General features: G+C 36.4%; 1 protein-coding gene across 18 annotated transcripts in view; it reads left to right on the top strand.

Annotated features, from left to right (window-relative positions):
- Pde4dip (phosphodiesterase 4D interacting protein) overlaps nt 1-18,379 on the top strand; it is a 228,908-nt gene that overhangs the window by 18,572 nt on the left and 191,957 nt on the right. The gene's annotated exons all lie outside the window — the stretch shown is intronic.

Genomic DNA, 18,379 nt, shown 5'->3' with positions numbered 1-18,379 from the left:
ACCTAGCATGCGTGAGGCCCTGGGTTCAGTCCTTAGCACCACATAAAGTAAAATAAAGATATTGTGTCCTTGTCAAGAGCTTTGTAATGTTTTGAACAACCAATTAAAAAAAAAGAAAAAAAAAGATATTGTGCCCACCTACAACTAAAAAAAGTGAATATTTAAAAAAATTATACAAGAGGCTATGAGTAGATTATATGCAAATATATCACTTTGTATAAGGGGCTTGAGCATTCGTGAATTCCAGTCTGCAGGGTATCCTGAAACCAAACTCCTGTGGATAATGAGGGGCTGTTGTATTACTTTCAAGTTTCTAGGTTAGCCATGGCATGATTAGTAATATCAGTAACTAAGATGCGTAATATGGTAGAATAATCAAGGATAAGGGAAATGAGGGAATTAATTCAATTTGGCACATCCATAAGAAAATATCTTTTATTATTGTTTTTCAGCCTCTAAATTTTTCTGAAACATGGGACAGAGAAGACATTTAAAAGAGAGTCTTTGGGGGCTAAGGTTGTGGCTCAGCGGTAGAGCAATCCCCTAGCATGTGCAAGGCGCTAGGTTCAACGCTCAGCATCACATAAATAAAATAAAGGTATTGTGTCTAACTACAACCAAAACAAAATGTAAAAAAAAAAAAAAAAAAGAGAGTCTTTGAATATGCTGTACTATTTTAAATAGATTTGTCTTTTCAATTCTATTTGACCTAGGTTAATATTAAAATCAATTTGTGTGTGTGTGTGTGTGTGCGCACGCGTGCACATGTGCTGGGGATTGAACCCAGGGCCTCGCACAAACTAGGTAAGCTTTCTACCACTGAGTCACAACCATAGCCCTGTTGATTCTTTCAGTTTGAGTAGCTGACAAAGATTTTTGTCCTATTCTATAGGTTCTTTCTTCATACTGTTGTTTCCTTTACTGTGCAGAAGCTGTTTATTTTGATGCCATCCCATCTATTGATTATTTTCTGAGCTGTAGGAGTCCTGCTGAGGGAGTTGCTGCCTATGCCTATATGCTGGAGTATTTCCCCTGTGTTCTCATCTAGCAATTGCAATGTTTTGGGACTTATTCCTAGCTGTTTGATCCATTTTGAGTTGGTTTTTGTGTGGGGTGAGACAGGATCTAGTTTCAGTCTTTTACATATGGATAGCTAGTTTTCCCAGCACCTTTTGTTAAAGAGGCTATCTTTTCTCCAATGTATATTTTTGGCAAAAATTTTGTTAAGAATCAGATGACTATAGCTGTATGAATTTGTGTCTGTGTGTTTTATTCTGTTTCACTGGTCTACATGTCTCTTTTTATGCCAGTACCCTGCTGTTTTTTTTAAATATGTGAGCCTGTTCTTTTGAGTCCTCAACTGTTTCTTTTATTCTGTAGATCTCTCTTTCCAGTAAATCTTCTATACAAAATTTCAATATAGCCCGAGTTAGTTCATTCATCTTCCCAAAAGGTATGTATGGAGTGGCAGGCACCATTCTAGGTGCTAGAGAAGAATGAAGAGTTATCAGCTAAAGGCTCACAAACTTGAGTTTAACAAAGTTGTAGTAGAACTGGTAAAGATATTGGAAACAAGTAAAGAAACATACAAATAAATTGACTTCTGATATTAATAAATTTTATGAAGAAAGTAAAATAGAATTGTTTTGTTAGAGGCTGACACAGGTGATGACAGAATCCCAAGATTTCTAAGTTAGGAATTAACTTGATATGATTGAGGAACAGACAGAAGGCCAGTGTAGCTGGACCATGATAAAGGAGTGTGGCAGGAGATGAGAGGGAAGAGATGGACATGAGCTAGGTCACATGAGATCTTTCAGGTGATAAGAAGCTGATTTTATTATAAGGATACTAGCAAGCTAGTGAAGACTTGAAGCAGGAGCATATGATATGGAAAATGTTTTAAAATGTCATGCTACTGTTGGACAATAGACTTTCAGAGGTCAAGAATGGAAGCCAGGGAGGTGGCTTTGAAGGTTGCTGCAGAAAGTAGCACAGATATGAAATAATGGTCACAGGCATTGTGGTGGTAGCAGTGAAGCTGGTAAGAGCAGAACAGATTCAAAATATATTTTGAAGGTAGAGTCAATAGGATTTTCTGGTGGATTGAATGAGGGGAATGAAGTAAAAAGAGGAAGTCCCACAGGATTTTTTCAAAAGAGCAACGTTCCCCTTTATCCATAGTAATTAGTTCAGGGATGGGGACTGGACTGTTAGTTCAAACAGGTTTATTCAGGAGCCTCCTGGAAGAGAGCTTTGCTTCTAATGGATGTGAACCTGGGCAGAAGGTAGGCCTGGGCCTCTTGGTAAGTAATTTGATATTTTGCAGATTTTGAAAACAAAACCAACACAGAAAATATTTGAGGGGTGAAGAGAGACAACTCCATTGTTAGCTGTACTTCAAACATCTGGTTGAGATTTTTTTTTGTCTAACCCTAGTTTAGGTTTTATCTCTAGTCATTATAGGGGTGCTTGATGGTGAATCAAAGAGATGCAGATCAGTGTAATGGAGAGGACCCTGGATAATATAAAAATAACTCCACAGAAGGTTGCATATGGTTGTTAAACAGTGATGGTGTTTGTATGGTGCAAGGAGGGCAGCAGACATGTGCATCTACCCAGTCTTTTTTTTTTTTTTTTAACTGTAGTTGTAGGTGGACAGTATGTCTTTATTTTGTTAATTTTATGTGGGGCTGAGGATTGAACATGCCTCACACATGCTAGGCAAGTGCTCTGCCGCAGAGCTATGACCCCAATCCGTCCTCTGTGTCTTATTTGCTAGAGAAGCCTCATAAATACTGATGATTCATACTGGCTTTCACAGGAGTTCCAAACAGAATTATATAATGATTTTATATTGTGATTCCTGACATCCCATGGTAACAGCATTATCATTTATCACCATTAGTACATTTATAATTTGCATTATTAATAATATTTATTGATGGACTAGGGATATAGCTTAGTGGTACAGGGCTTGCCAGACATGTGTGAGACCCTGAGTTTGATCTCCAGCACTGCAAAAAAATTTATTGAGCATATGCTACATATGAGGCCTTATCTTAAGCACTTTATAAAACCTCATTTAATTCCTAACTATAATTTTGTGAGAAAGATGTTATTATTATCCCCAATTATATGGAAAAGTTAAGTAATTTGATGAAGTCTTACAGCTATAAAATGGTAGAGGTCATGCTTAATTTCCTGGTGCTAAATTTCTGTTTCATGTAACTGTTTTTTATCCATCTTGCATGTTTTTAAAATGTTTCCTTGCAGTGATGCTGAGTATTTGCTTTCCTTTAAAAATAAATTAATCTGAGTTCTCTCTCTCCTTTTCTTTGTTAGCATGGCTAAGGGTCTGTCAATTTTATTTATTTTTTCAAAGAACTAACTTTTAGTTTTGTCAATTTTTTCAATTGTTTCTTTTGTTTCGATTTCATTGATTTTAGCTCTATTTTTTTCTTGTCTTCTACTGCTTTTGCTGCTGATTTGTTCTTCTTTTTCTAGGGCTTTGAGATGTAGTGTGAGGTCATTAATTTGTTGACTTTTTCTTCTTTTAAGGAATGAACTTCATGCAATGAATTTTCCTCTTAGTATTGCTTTCATAGTGTCCCAGAGATTTTGATATGTCTGTGTTCCCATTTACCTCTAAGAATTTTTTAATCTCCTCCTTGATGTCTTCTGTAACCCATTGTTCATTCAGTAGCATATTATTCAGTCTCCATGTGATGCAGAATTTTTTATTCTTTATTTTATCGTTGATTTCCAATTTCATTCAATTATGACTTGATAAAATGCATGGTAGTATCTCTACTCCTTTGTATTTGATAAGAGTTGCCCTGTGGCATAGTATAAAAGTACATGTATGAAGAAGACTTGAATTGGGTGTCAACATACCGTATATACAGAGATATGAAAAATTATGGTATATATATATATATATATATAAATATATAAAGAATTATAATGCAAAAAAGTACATGTATAATGGCATAAGTTGACTTGAACATACTTTATATACAGAGATACAAAAAATTGTGCTCTATATGTGTAATAAGGATTGTAATGCATTCCACTTTTGTCATGTATTTAAAAAATAATAAAACCAATAAAAACAAAAATAAAAATAAATAAAAATAAAAATAAATTAAAACAAAACTATAAATGAATCAAAACAAACTATAAGACTCTGCTTGAACTTAGATAAAAACAGTCTGGTCTCCAAATTAGCATAAGTGTGAAAATGTCATGTGTTTGAAAATAATAAACTGCACTATTAAAATCTGACCTTGTGAGGACTTGCTTTCTAATTTATATGGTAAAACCCTTGAAGGTGAGCACAGAGAAATAAATAACCTGTTTAAAACAAAAGGAAATGTACCTGGACATGACCAAAAATCTATCAAAAGAGTATCAGAGAGCTTCACATTCAGGTTAATAAAAATGGGTGAACTGCACATTTCCAAGGAGAATCTGGAACACTATTCAAATAACAAAGACTTAAAGCAAGCTGGGCTCACTGCCCAGAATAATAGGCACATGCATTCACAGAATTTTGTCTACCATTATATGCTCACCCACCCCCACATCTAACCTTATAACTCTATCAAGAAATAAGTGAAACCAATGCAAGAGATGTTGATGTGAGAAAGTGACCCAAGTGAATAAACAGAAACAATACCATATTTTAGCATTTAAAAATCTCCATAATAGTCCACTCTGTAACACTTTTTGGCTATGTAAATCTTTACTTTGAAATCTCCAGCTAAATATTATAACCAAAAAGTGCAACTTTATTGTAATTTAAAAAATGTTTTTATTGTTGATGAATTTTTAAATTTTATTTATTGGTAGGTGATGCTGAGAATCGCACCCAGTGCCTCATACATGCTAGGCAAGCGCTCTACCACTGAACCATAATCCCAGCCCTCATTTTATTGTAATTTTAACAAGAAAGGTTTTCATGAACCTATCTTCTAAGGAAAAAATGTTCTTGGCAGTAATTAAAGCATTTTCTGGAGAGAAATGCATGAGGAATATACTCTACAAGATGATCTTTGGAAGGTGCTACTTATCATTCCCTTTATTTCACCATAAATCTAATTTTCTGTTGTGCAGCCTTAAGTAACTGCTCTGACTTCTTTGTTCTTTATTTTACAGTGAATAAGAGGACTGAGTTTCAAATTCTATGGTGTGACTTTGGATAGAGGGAAATATTAGTTATTATTAGTTATATGTTATATTAGTTATTATTGCTATCATACATAGCAGATCAGCCCAAAATGTTGTGGTTGAAAACTATACATACTTAGTATTTTATTATATTTGTCAGGTTTGTGTCTGTGACCAAAATACTGATGAGAACAACTTAGAGAAGGAAAAGTTTATTTTGGCTCACAGTTTCAGAGTTTAATGGTTGGTTGAGTCCATTGCTCTGGGCCTAAGGTGAGGCTGCATATCATAGCAGAAGGGCATGGCAGAGAGAAGCTGCACCGGACATGGTGACTGAAAAGCAGAGGGAAGAAGGGGGAGTTGGCCACAGGGAAGATGAACCCTTCCACAGCATGCCTCTAATGACCCACCTTTTCCAGTCTTACCCCACCTACCTATAATTACAACCATTTAGTTCATTCCAACTGGGATGGTCTGATTAGGTTACAGATCTCATGATCCAATCATTTTGCCTCTGAATATTCCTTCATTAACACAGGAGCTTTTGGAGGACTTCATATCTAAACCATAACATTATGCTCAAAGATTATAAAATTCAGGAATCTGGGAGCAACTTAGCAGGGTACCATTAGCTGAGGGTCTCTTATTCTCTTGTAAGGTTATAGTCAAGCAGTTGTCTAGGGGTGCAATCATCTTAAGACTTGACAGGGACTGACAGATCCACTTCCAGGCACTCTGCCATGGTTGTTGGCAGGCATTATTTCCTTGGAGACTGTTGGAATGAGTTCCTGTGTACACCATAGGTAGGTTTACAATATGGTAGTTTACCTCTCCTCCTAATTGATGGAAGCCACAATTAAAATAACCCAAGTCCCACATCCCATCCCTTCTATCTTATTGTTTTCACTAGAAGTGAATCATTAGGTCCATCCCAAACTCCAGGGAGAGGTATTTAAACAAGTCTTTGATTACCAAAGATCATTGGGAGCCATTTTAGAGACAGCCAACCATTTCCTGAGCTCCTGGAAAGTAGAGGAGCAATAGGAGTCATTCCTCTTTTCTTTTGGATGGAGGCTAGTACAATCAAGCACAAAACGCATAGGGAGGGTAACCAGAGCTGAGGCTGAAGACTATGACAAGCCATGTAAGCTTCCTTTCAGTATGTTGGCCTGTATCCTCAGAACAATAACAACCTCAAGCTCAACTTTTGGATGTCTTACTTCCCTCCATGTCACAGGTAGAGTTCAAAGTCAAAGAGGACCAGAGGTTAGGCTCAATCCTTGAAAATTATTTGAGCTAAAGAATTAGTGTTTTACTGTCATCTGAATTGGCCGCTGAGCTATATACATACTTCAGTAAAAGAAAACTGGAAGCAGAGGCCAAGGCATAGTCAAGAACCTGGCCCATTGTTCATCTCTCCAGGTTGAGGTTCAAAGCTATAACACCAGTGTTCTACCCAGAAAGTCAGTTAACAAATGGCACAAACAACATGAGACCACCAGAGGAATGGCTGGCTTTGCAAGACAGATATAGGCGGAAAGGCAGGAAGGGCAGGAAGGTAGAAACTAGGTAAGTTATCCGAAGGAAAATGCAAATGCCTCATGCCTCCAGGGTCCCGACAGGTAGCATAAATCAATGAGACAGGTTAGGTGTAAGAACAGAGAGAATAGTGTCTGTGACTATAACTATCTGGAGCACTTGAGGCCCAACACACACAGAAAATCCCTGAGGCCCCATCACATCTGTAAAATAGATTCTACCAGCAGGGGGCACCTGTAGATGGTTTTCATTGTCATAAAGTGGTTGTGGGTGAGCCGCTATTACCAATAGAGGCTCTGGTTTGAAGTTTCCTAAGCAGCTTAAATTCACTGCAGCCTGCATAGAAGATGAAGTATGGTTACTTTGATTTCCAGATCTGACTTCAGACTATTTGACAGGAAGACTAGAAGTGACAGATTTGATTTTTTGAGGTGAGCAGGAAGGTACCTCTCTCCAAGTTGGGGCTAAAGATTTTCTTGAAAAGACAGGCTTTTAAAAAAATTGCATTTAGTTAAATTAGTAGCAAGTCATGAGGTAACCCATATTTCCCCCCTCTCCTGTCATCTTTCCTTCTTGTCCTTTTCTGCCATCTTCCCAATGCTCTAGTTACCACAGAAACTTGCCCTTGAGACTTGAAACTATTTAGGTTGGAAGAGCTGGTGTTGGCTCAGATAGCTGTTTTTACCTTGTGGTGTCTCAAAGATGTGCTGATGTGTGACAGTTCACAATATACAGACAAAGCTGTTGCTAACATTTGGTCAGCAGAATATTGTACTAGAGAGACCATAAGGTTGCCTCTTGGCATACCACCTGGGGATGAAAATCCAGGTCCCTAACAAAGGTGAACACAGTAAGGCATTCACTCCCAGGATGATATAGATACAGGGTCAGATCCTGTCTTTATTCAAAAATTGCATTCAGGAGCCAGCATGGTGGCAGGCTTCTGTAATTCCAGCAACCCAGGAGGCAGAGGCAAGACAATTTCAAGTTCAGCTAGCTTGGGCAACTTAGCAAGACCCCGTCTCAAAATAAAAACTGAAAAGACTAAGGTTATAGCTTAGTAGTAGAGTGCTCCCGAGTTCAATCCCTAGTGCCAAAAAAAATTGTGTTTACATATTTTGGCATTAATTTTGTTTCCAAAACTATTGTATTAAAAATTCACTTCTCTTAATTACTGAGTTTTGGGCATTCTTTGTGTTTTGCATCTCAGGTGTGCATTGCTCCTTTCATCCTAGTTCCAGCCCTGAACATCTTCATAATTGAATCACAAAGTTCAACCAGCCAGGCACGGTGGCACAGGCCTATAATCCCAGTGGTTTAGGAGGCTGAGGCAGGAGGATCCCGAGTTCAAAGCCAGTCTTCCACAAAAGCAAGGTGCTAAGCAACTCAGTGAGACCCTGTCTCTAAATAAAATACAAAATAGGGCTGGGGATGTGACACAGTAGTTGAGTGCCCCTGAGTTTAAACCCCAGTACCCCTTGTCCAAAAAAACAAAAAAGTTGAACCAGTTAATTTGGTCCATTAGCATCAGGACCTTTTGGCCTTGATTTTTCCCTCCATTTTTCTCCTGAGAATTGATCAACTCCAACAAATGAGGGATGCAATAATTCTTTTCTATGTGTCACCAACTCTTATTTAGTAAGCTCAAGTATTTCTTTACCTGTTATTATATTACTGATATAACCTAAAAATGAAATAACTTATCTGATTAAAATATTATTTTAGTTGAAAGGAATTATAGTGGTTGGTGTTAGATGTCTTTGTTTTCTTTTGCTAAACTGATATGAGTTTGAAGAGATTAACTCTTACATCCATTATGCTCACTTGAACTTCGCAAGGATAAAGGACTGTTGTGGTTTGCTCATCTTTTGTATAGAATTGCCAGATATTTGATACTGAACTCAATAGCTCAGTATTTTGGCTTCTTGTATGCTAAAATGAAAATGAAAACAAAAGTGAATACACAATGTAACATTTTTCTCATTAAAATTTTCTCCTGATTGCATAAGGCTTTTTGAGACTGTGTCTTGATAACACTTGCCAGCTGGAAGAAAGGACAAAACAGCTGTTTAAACTGTGAAGAAATTGGCTTCCAGTAGTTGTAAGTGTGAAAGAGGGAATTTGTCTTTGTTGTTTATTTTGCCTTTGTCCTGGGAGTGATTATTTTGATGAACTCAATAGCTCAGTATTTTGGCTTCTTGTATGCTAAAATGAAAATGAAAACAAAAGTGAATACACAATGTAACATTTTCCTCATTAAAATTGGTTGTGCAGATGTGAGCCAAGTATCAATGACGAGAGGGGGTAGCTCCTCATACTGACTAGTGAAGTAATGCACTATAGACACTTCGGATTATGATGTAAAATATCCTGTTTAATAGTGACAAAAGCTGAACTGGGAGGAGTGGTCAAAATCAATTATTTAATAATTTTAATTATTCTTAGGAGATACACACTGAACTAGTTAGGGGTGAAGACTATGCATCTTACTTTCAAATGGCTCATCAAAATAATAGCAGTGCTAGCATGGTGGTGCACACCTGTAATTTCAAGGACTGCAGAGGCTGAGGCAGGAGAATAACAAATTCAAAGTCAGCCTGGGCAACTTAATGAGACTCTGTCTCAAAATAAAAAATAGAAAGGGCTGGGAATGTAGCTCAGTGGTACAGTGCCCCTGGGTTCAATCTCCAGTACTGCAATAAGTAAATAAATGAATAAATAAAAACAGTAGCAATAATTGTATGTGTGTGTGCTTGTGTGTGTATGGAGAGAGGGTGAAAACAAATGTAGCAAAATATTAATAATTGATGGATCAAGTGAAGGATTTATAAGACTTCTTGGTACTATTTTTGCAACTTTTCTTTTTAAAACTTTTTAAAAATTCATAATGGAGAGTATTAAAAAACAATGATTCATTTTATATATATGTATTCATCTATCTATCCATCCATCTATCCTCAGAGAAAAGCTTGTAGACATCATGATACAAGAAGCAAAGGCAAGGACTTTGTATGTCTGGCTTGTCCTCAGCAACATATTTTTCTAATTGAAAATCCATCCTGAGACTTAAACTAGGATCATGCTCTCCATTTAGTTATCATTCTGATGGATTTTTAAGCCAGCCTGAATTGACTGATTGATATACGCTTTGAGTTTTCCTGACTGAAAACTGCTTACTCCATCTTAGAAAATGACTCAGGTTTTAGTGATGGTGTGGGTTGTTAAGAATGTTTGGAAGCAACTTCAAATTTATTATAGTATTGTTTCTGGTTCCATAAACTTATTTATTGACCCTAACATCAATCTTTTCGAATTTTAAGGCCTGATGTCTGTGTTCAAAGAAAGGAGAATTATTCAAATAATTCACACAAGTCTTTCTTCACTATTCAACCCCCTTCTGAGAAATTTACATATCACATTTCTTGGATGATTTCCCCTCCCCCAACATCAAATACTCATAAATAGTGGGTGTTGAAAGGATGAGGGGGATTGTGTGAGTAAATTGCCACCAGCTGTCTGAAGGCTTGGTCATAATTTCTTCCTTGAGGTTTTGTTACAGCTGACAGGGTATAACCAATGAAAGAGATGAGTCTGAAAACACACACACACACACACACACACACACACACACACACACACACACACCACACGCACACACACGCACGCACACACAAAACAGTTGGAAGATAAAGGGAAAAGGGAGGAAATGCCCACTTTTTTGGTCTCTACGACTCTTGCCAGCAAGTGGGGGAACCACTTATTCAACTTCCTTGTAAGAACTTTGGTCTCATGATAAATCAGGAAGCTGAAAAATGGAAAATCTGGGTCATTGGCCTTGACTTGGAGAGCAATTTGGAGCAGAACTGAAATTAAAATTCACAACTACTATACAGGGTGGAATCCTGCCTGGCATGCAAATATTAAGGAAAAATACCTGATTTATAGAATGTTTAAAATGTGCTGGGTACTGAATTAAACACTTTCAGTATATTATCGAATTTTGTTTTCACAGTGACCCTATGGAGTGGTCATTATCATTAAGCTTATTTTACAAATGAGCAATCTAAAGCACAGAGTTATAGTAACTTGACCAACATCACAGGGCTGAAAATTGACCACAGAGCCAGTAATCTTAGCAACTTGTATAGTCTGCCAGTGCCATTGGCTACACGGCACTGTCCTTTCAGATGATTGGTACCCAAGGCAATTACCCAGGAGAGGCTGTGAACATTTTTTTCTAGCAGTAAAAATTGAAACATTTTTTCAACAATACTTTTTTAAAATTGATTTTTAAATTGTTAGTTGACAATTATTGCATCAATTTATGATATACAATGTGATATTTTGATATATGTACACATTGTGGGATGATTAAAACAAGCTAATATGTTTTTAATGAAAGTACTGAATTTTACAATTTTAGTCTCCTACCTGAATTCTGCCTACTCTATGAAAATTTCTCTAGTCAAATTTAATTTTGTGCTCTCTCCTTCATGTTCTGTTCTCTGTGCTTTATACAAACTGATTTGTGTTATGTTTGATGAATACTTGCCTTGAGTTCTACGTGACGTTTTAAATGTGTAGTACAATGTCTAGCAAGAGCTTTGTGTTTGCTCAACTAAGGTTGAATCAAATAAACTTAGGTAACCAGATTGTCCTTGAGTTTTGTAATCTTTTGGGAATAAAATTAAGACCCATCAGTATTAGCTACCAGATTAAAGTCCCTTATAAACCTCCTTCTTGCCTACGATAAGTATTAACCTAAGGGTTGTTTTCCATTCTTTCATAAACTTTTCCTGCTCTGATCTCTGTTACTCTGAAGTACAGCTGCCACTTTGCCTGCTATGTATAGTCTTCAGAGCCCCACATCTCACCACCCGCTTCCCTGCTCCAGCTACTGAAGGGCAGATTTTGCCATTCATGTATGTACAACCATTTCTCTCCAGGTTACTTGAATGACCTGTGTAACTAGGTACATCTATGTGATGTAGTTCTGCCTGTTAGGCTCTTACATTGAGAACTTAGACTCATACATGTTAACAGTCTTGAATTTATGAACCCTATTAGAAAGTTTTCTCCATGGAAAAGTCCAGTATTACATACTTGGCTTGCTGTATCTGTAGGTTCCACATCCATGGATTCAACTGCAGATGGAAAATGGGGGAAAAAACTGCAGCTATATTGAACATGTGTAGGCTTTTTTTCTTGTTATTATTCCCTAAACAGTTCAGTATAACAACTATGTATGTATCATTTACATTTCATTGGTGCTGTAGTTTGGATCTTGAATGTCTCACAAGGACCATGTGTTAAAGGCTTGTTCCTCAGTCTGTGGTACTGTTGGGAGTTGGTAGAACCTTTAAAAGGTAGGGCTTTGTGGGAAGAGGTTGGGTCACTGGGATGTGTCCTTGAAGGGGATATTGCAGCCACAGCCCCTTCCTCTCTCTCTTTTTGCTTCTTGGCTACCAGGAGTTGAATAGGGCTCCTCTACCACGTGTTCACACCATGGTGTTCTACTGTACTTCCACAGGCCAAAGGCAACAGGGCCAAGTGCTACAGACTGAAACTGTGAGAAAAATAAGCCTTTCCTTTTTCTAAGTTGATTATCTCAGGTATGTTGTCACCACAATGACAAACTTATAATCAAGAAATAATTTAAAGATTGACTAAATTATGTATGTTATGCACATGTATGAATATGTCTCTGTATATCCCATTATTATGTATAATATACCAATTAAAAATTAATTTTAAAAAGTTATAAAAGTATTTGGGAGGGTGTTCATAGGTTACACGCAAGTACTACACCATTTTATATAAGGGACTTGAGCATCAGTAGATTTTTGAGGGACCAATACTGTCATGGGCTGAGGACAAAGCCTTCAATAAATGGGCCTTTGTGAGATAATTAAGATCTAAACTATAGCACCAATACAATATAAATGCTACGTAAATTGTTCTTATACTGTATTATTTAAGGAATAATGACAAGAAAGTCATCTTTCATTCTATACTGTCTTAATTCCTTCCAGTCCATGCTGGTACAACTCACTTGTACTAATTTATAATCAACTCTTCTGGATAAATGTCATACCACATGCCATTCTGAAAATGCTCTCTTTTTTTTAATTGATTGGACTGCTTATGAGTCTGATGTGAGATAATGGATTCTTTAGATTATTAGAAATGTTTTTGTCCAGGGGAGAGGCACACCCTTAAGATTCTTAGAGGCCATTTTGTTTGACTGAAAGGATGTATGAGACATCCAGTAAATCTTGAGGTCTTATCCGTGGGTTTAACAATAACATCTTGGATTTGACTTTTGTCCTGAAGCCAGTTCTTATTTTGAAAGCTACTGCTGTCTGAAGAGATGGGGATGAGAAGCAGTTTTTCAATCTAGCAAATCCTGGCTCTTTATACTTTCTCTGAATTCTGCTCAAAAACCAACTCTTTTTTTTGCAGCTCAGGTTTTTCTATTCATACTTTATTATAATGTGGTTTTAAGAAACCCATTAGCACTTTTGAAATTTGGCCTAAAAATCTTCTGAGCCTGATCTGTCCATTCATTAGGTGGATTTTGTATTTTCCACTTTATCAGAGGCAATGATTTTGATAAACTTTCTGCCACTATATGATGTAGGTCATCTTTTTCCAGTCCCCTGTAGTATTTTCTTCACTGTCCTTTACAGTTTTCCCATCAGTCTCTGCAAAGTTCTTCCAGCTTTCACTAGCACTTTCCTTGAGGCCTATCTGGCTTCTGCTGCATCCATGTAACAAAGTCATTTCCATTTGTTTTAGATTTTTATTACAGCAGCATCCTGCTTCTAGAAAACAAATTTGGTTACAGTTATCTAACACTATTTAGTAAAATATTCCAAAACTTATGGCTTAGTACCACAAACATTTTATTTATATCAAGATTTGGGGTGGTTCATAATTCTAGCATAGTTCGGCAGGGCAGATCTACTCTCATCTTGGCCACAGCCAGGCTTGTTCAGTTTTGTCCAACTAATGAAGGACTCTTCACACCTCATGCCTGGCACCTCAATAGGAACTGCTGGATATTAGGGCTCCGTTGACCTTCCCCCTCTCTGTGAGTCTCAGGGCCTTTTATATTGTTTCTCTAGTATGGTAGTTTGACTTCTTATGTGGCACCTTATGGCTTCAAAAGCCAGTATCCCAAGAGTCTCACATGGAAGCTGCAAAGCTACTTATTGACCCGTCTTTCATAGTCAGACATCTCTTTGGCTGCATCCTATTAGTTTAAAAAAAAGGCCAACACAAGTTAAAGGTAGAAGAATTTGATTCTACCTCTCATTGGGACAAGTAGCCAAGAATTTGTGGTTATCTTTACCACAGATCTCAGAATGTTTCCAGAAGCTGGGTGCTGTGGTGCACACCTTTAATCCCAGCAGCTTGGAAGGCTGAGGCAAGAGGTTTGCAAGTTCAAAGCCAGTTTTAGCAATTTAGCAAGATCCAAAGCAACTTAGCAAGCTACTTTCTCAAAATAAAAAAAATTCTAAAAAGGGATGGGTATGTAGCTCAGTGGTTAATCGCCCCTGGATTAAATTCCCAGTACCAAAAAAAAAAGAAAAGAAAAAAAACCCAAAAGGAATAAATCGAGAAAGGACATTGTTTTACAATCCAGGGTTAGAGAGATGGACAAAGGACTTTGAGGGACCAGGCAGACATCTGCTGACAAATAGTCAGTTGAATAACCTATAGTGATCAGTGAAGTGACAGATGTTACAGACATATTGTCCTCCTATCTAAGTGTTCAGAGAATATTAGGTGTCAAAATCAGAGAAGCACTGTGCATAATGGTTGAGCATAACATTCTGAAACAAAATTGATTGGTTTAAAATATCAACTTTGCCATATATCAGCTCTGTGGACTTAGGTAGTATTCTTCACCTCAATGTGCTCCACATTAATTATTTATAAAATAAAAATAAGGAGAGCCTACCTCATAAAGTTATTGTGAGGATGAAAGAAGTTATTATACCCAATACTTTTAGAAAAGAATCTGTCAAAAATATATTAGACATTATTATTTTTCTTATTGCCATATAGATCATGCAGTTACCCATGACAAGAATCATAGTCCTTCTTACTCAGAATGAAGTTAGAATGAAGAAAAGAAAAATAATTTTTAAAAAATTTGGAGCTGCAAAAGATATGACTTTTTATTTTGTGTCCCCTTTACTCAATTAAAATATTTTTTGAATCACAATTAGTTGACCAAATTAAAAGCAGTTCACTCAGTAAGGAATAACTGGTTTAATACATTGATATCATATATGTAGATTATTTCAGTTCTAGTCCATAAAACTGGAAGCAGATACACAAGGAAGAAAATGTGTGGCTTTTGTATAGCGATTCTCTATTTCAAATGGTAATAAAAAATAATATGTCAGGATAGGCCAGGATATGCTGCAGTAACAAATCCTTAAATCTCAGTTACTTAGTAAAAAAACATATGTTATTCTGATTGCACATGTTTCTGTTTGGGTCAGCAGTTTGGTTGTGATCCTCATAATATCCCAGATCAGATTAATGAAATCTTCATTTCAAAACATACTGATTTAGTGGACATTGACAATGGCCAATCATATTCTGGCTCTGAAAAACATCTAGATTTTACCTGAGTAAACACATGAGACATCTTTTCATGTTTCTATGGTCAAACCAAGTTTCACTTCATTGGCCAAACTACTAATTTTAATTAGGGTAGAAAAGGGTAAAGTTAACATCTACCCCCTCTCCCCCCCAGGAGAAAAAAGTTTGATGAAAAGCCAGAAAGCTCTACATGTAGTTAGTGACTGGTAGATTATATAATTGTTCCACAAATATTCATTCTTCAACCCTATACTCTGGGTGAAGACTACTCTTTTCTGAACCCATGACTTTGGACTACATTGTATGACTTACTTTGGTGAATGGAATATGACAGAAGGAACAGTGTACTGGTTCAGAGCAGACACTTTTAAGAGATGTTTTGCATCCCTGCCAACTCTCTTATATTTCTGTATTCTTCCAGGAGAATATTCCCCAGATTGCTGCTGCTTCTTCAGCAGGGGTCCTGGAATGAAAAATGTATGAAGCTGACTTAACCTATACCCAACCATATCTAGAGCACAGATCCTTGAGTAAGAAATGGATGTCTGCTGCAAAATCCTGAAATTCTTTGTTAAATTGCATTGTTTGAGCAAAAGATGACTAATGCAGTAACTCAACATAGAAAGATTTCCTGAATACTGGCTGCTATAAATAATGGTTTGTAAGTAAGCATATGAAATAGAAACTTACTGATTAATAGTCTTAAGAAACGGGGGCTGGGATTGTGGCTCAGCGGTAGAGTGCTCGCCTAGCACGCTCAGGTCCCGGGTTCGATCCTCAGCACCACATAAAAATAAAGGCATTGTGTTGTGTCCATCTACACCTAATATATATATAGATATAGATATAGTCTAAGAAACATAAAGTAAAATAAAATGATGCAAAATTGTATCCTAAATAGATATAGTTATGTATCTAAAATACCTTATAACCATTGAATCATTTATCTGTTAAATAACGAAAAAAATTTAGAATGATAAATCCTAATGCCAAGGATATATAAGATGATAAAATTAGAATCCTTTTACCCTACCATTCCTATGTCTAAGAAGTTATCCTAAAGAAATAATTTCTCTTAGTCCATTCTGGGCATTCCTGTGCATTCCTTAGTCCTTTGCATTCCTATTATGCTATGTAGCTTTATAAAAAATAGAATTTATTTCTTACAGTTTTGGAGACTGGAAAGTCCAAGACAAAGGGGCCAGCAGATTCAGTAACTGGGGAGGGCTGCTGTCTACTTTCAGGATGGCTTCTTGTTGCTGCATCCTCCAGAGGGTATAAATGCTGTATTCTCACATGGTGAGAGGGACAGACAGGCAAAAAAGACTAGGCCACTCCCTTCAACCTATTTCATAAAAGCACTAATCCTAGTAATGAGGGTATGGCATTCATGACTTAATCACTTCCCCAAAGGTCATAATTCTTAGGCTCTACTCTTTAGTCTCCACAATCTATGAATTTTAGAGGAATCCACACATTCAAACCATAGCATAATTCAAAATAATAAAATAATGAAGGCAGGAAAATCTTATAAAGACATTATTTATTAGAATCTAATATTAGAAACAGCATAACTTTGTAATAGTAGGATATAATTAAGTAAGCAATGATTCTACTGAGAATATAAAACATTATATAACCATTAGAATAACAAATATGAACATTCCCTAAAACATGGAAAAATATTTTAAAAGTGAAAAAGAATATACACTTATGTCTAAGCTGTAATTATATGTAAATAAACATAACCATATATGGATAATGGTTGAATGGCATATGGAGAAATGTAAACATTTGTGCAGGAATAGTTATATGAGTGAATATTTTTCTTTCGAAGTCTAACACAAAAATTGTTTTTTGACAACAAATATGATTTTATATAAAACAGAAGTTTCTCTTCTTGAGAATATATTCTTATCTGTATAAGCCTTTTGTTTGTGTATTCGAGTCAGTGTTTGGATTAAGAGTTACACTTTTAAGAGACTGGAAAGAAAACTACTATGTTTAACCATAAAGCTCTCATAAAAAATGTAAAAAAATATTTGAAAAAATATTCAACAAATTATTAACATTGATTATCTCTGGGTAGTGAGGATAATTTATTTTTTGTATACCTTTATGTGTTTTTCAAGTGTTCTATGGTAATATTATGAATTTTTAAAAATAGTTATTTTAAAAACAAATAAAACTATTTTGTAACATCACTTCTGAGAGCCCACAGTTTACCTGGTTAGTGCTATAATTTCTTGAATGCAATGCGTGTCTGGTTGTAGACAGAGCTCCTCGCTTCAACTCAATAGCCCATAATTTGATTTGAGACACAACTAAATATAGCACCAACTTTGGTATGGAGGATGGAAATCTGACTCTCCCTGCTTTTTTTGCTTCAGAGGCAACAGGAGATTCTTTTCAAGACAGGTGGCCTGTGAGCCTTGTCAGTGGTCAGACTGGACCTTCAAAATTTTCCTGATAGCATTCTAAGCTCAGGAGCAAATTCAACAAAACTAAATGTTGGGGTTGGGGGATTGTAGGCCCAGAGGCCTTTTAGACAGATTCTCTGAACTCTTAAATGCTTTGTTGTCCTATCCTCCCCATCCCTACTTTATATTGGTAATTATTAGGAGAACTAAAATAGGAAATATGATGCAAGGTGACAGTTTGCCCAAGAATACAGACTCCTTACAGTCCTGCAAATATTCAGGCATGCCAGAGGCTTTTCTGAGTCAAACTCTTAGGATGCCAGAGAGAATAGATTCATTACCTTTTTGTTCATATCTGGAAATTCAGAGAACAGTGCCTCTGGTGCCATGCTAAAGAGAGGAGAACCTGTATCAGAGTCTCAGCAGAGACTTTGAGCTTTCTTAGCTTCAAACTTATCATCTGTAAGCAAGTATAACTAAATCAACATTGCCACATGTAGGCATTATAACGCTTTTTGCAAATTAAAAAAAAGGTCAGTGGTAATTGCAAATAATAACAGATTGTGTCATTTAATAATAAAAAAGATTTTATTTCAGAGCTAGAAAGGAGCTTCAGGCTATAAATGTCT

Source organism: Ictidomys tridecemlineatus, chromosome 11 (genome assembly GCF_052094955.1).
Source record: "Ictidomys tridecemlineatus isolate mIctTri1 chromosome 11, mIctTri1.hap1, whole genome shotgun sequence".
Lineage (NCBI taxonomy): Eukaryota > Metazoa > Chordata > Mammalia > Rodentia > Sciuridae > Ictidomys > Ictidomys tridecemlineatus.
The sequence above is the reverse complement of the archived record's forward strand: the minus strand, read 5'-3'. Positions and strand labels throughout refer to the sequence as shown.